The sequence below is a fragment of the Octopus bimaculoides genome, chromosome 9, assembly GCF_001194135.2.
Source record: "Octopus bimaculoides isolate UCB-OBI-ISO-001 chromosome 9, ASM119413v2, whole genome shotgun sequence".
Classification (NCBI taxonomy): Eukaryota; Metazoa; Mollusca; class Cephalopoda; order Octopoda; family Octopodidae; genus Octopus; species Octopus bimaculoides.
The window spans coordinates 53,957,042-53,958,990 of record NC_068989.1 but is presented as its reverse complement, the minus strand read 5'-3'; the positions used below and the strand labels follow the sequence as shown (position 1 = coordinate 53,958,990).

Sequence of the window (1,949 nt, the reverse complement as noted above, 5' to 3'; positions counted from 1 at the left end):
ATATATATATATATATATATATATATATATATATACACGTATATATATACGTATGTATGTTTGTATATATGCATGTATGTCAGTATGTACTCATGTATTACAACCTGCTAAGCATAGCTACAAACTTTCTTTTCTATTCACATCCTAACTTTCTCATAAATCTGAAAGAAACATGAGATAATGTCTACTCATATATAACGAAACGTTCTCAATGGTCAGGGCTAGATGCCTCTGATCGGTGAGCACTAACCATAGATCATGATCAGTCCAGAAGATCAAACAACTGAGAGACGACGATCGGATGAACCCACTATCTCGTCTTTCGGCAACCTTCAGCGAAAGTTTGTTCGTTTTTGCAAGTATCAGCTTAGGTTAGTAGTTTGAGGATACTTGCCTTTCGTCAGCGACCCTTTCAAAGGTCATGGGCACTGCATCTCCTCCTCACTAAAAAATGTGTGCATGTGCGTATGCGCGTGTGTGCATGCAGGCATACATGCGTGTTCGTGCGTGCGTGTGTGTGTATGTGTTTGTATGTGTGTGTTTGCGTGTGTACGTGCGTGCACGCAATCGTGCACGTCTGCAAGCACGTTCGGATATCTATGTCCATTGCGGTTTAACATATCATTATTGGTAATAATTACGATAGCTGCTGTTTAATCCTCTCCAATTAAATCATAACAACCACATAACTTTATACGAAATACTACGGTATTCCGATCACAGTTGCATTTCTCCCGCCGGCTTTACTTACATTGCTTAGGTGTGTACTTCAGCGTACATACACAGCCAGTACCCGTATCACCACCACTACCATCATCAATTCTTCTTCTTCAACTACTACTACTACTACTACTACTACTACTACTACTACTACTACTACTACTACTACTACAAACAATATCAAAATTGGCAGATGGTCGCAAGACTCTCTGTTGGAATGTTCTGCGATATTAGTTTCTAACTTCTGTGCTCTGGCTCAAATCTCGCTGAAGTCAATTTTGCCTTTTTTATTCTTTCGGGGACGATGAATAAAGTACCACTCCACAGAGCCTATGGATTGGCGGATTGGCGGATTTATTTGAGAGTCAGATGAGATACTTTATGGCACTTCTGTTGGCTCGTTGCGTTCTGTGTTTAAGATTTTCATCTGCGGGTTTCAAATCCCGACGACGACCAATGTCAATATCCAGCGATTACGAACTACACCCTATTATGAATGTTGCAATGAGTTGGGGAAGGTCGTGAATATGAACATTTGATATTGTCGTAGAAGGATAACAATGATGATGACCATGATGATGATGAGGAGGAGGAAGAAGAGGAGAAGAAGGAGGAGTAGGGTGATGGTGATGATGATGATGACACTACAATAAAAATCTAATTTACCTTCATACAAGGCAGCAGCATCACCACCGCCACCAACACCACCATCAACAATAACAACAACAGCAAAACTCATTCACAGCAAGATTTCCCATTTCACCCACCGTACCATCATCACTTCCTCCATCATCATCATCATCATCAGACCACTATTATTATTATCGTCATCGTCGTTGTCATTGTCACATGTTTAACAGAGACCCACCCCAAATGCCATTTCGCCTTCAGACTCGTACTCTCAAAACAAATCATGAATGCTCACGCACGCACACACACACACACACACACACACACACACACACACACACACATGCATGTACACACATACACACACACACACATACACTCGCCTACCCACGCGTGTGAATACGTATGCGTAATTATGCGTATATGTGGTCTATGCGTGCGTACGTGCCTGTTTTTTCAGATCCTTCTATGTAATGAGTAACAGGTGATACCCGTTGCCACACAAAGTGTCGTAAATGTTGACAAATAAACTTGTTGTTTGTCTATGACTCGTACTTAGTGACCTCGTTCTTGTTCAGGGTGGAGAGAAATGTGGAACG

At 41.4% G+C, this 1,949-nt stretch overlaps 1 protein-coding gene across 3 annotated transcripts in view; it reads left to right on the top strand.

Annotated features, from left to right (window-relative positions):
• The window catches only part of LOC106868077 (pituitary homeobox x), a 288,993-nt gene that overhangs the window by 106,025 nt on the left and 181,019 nt on the right, over positions 1–1,949 (top strand). The window lies entirely within an intron of this gene.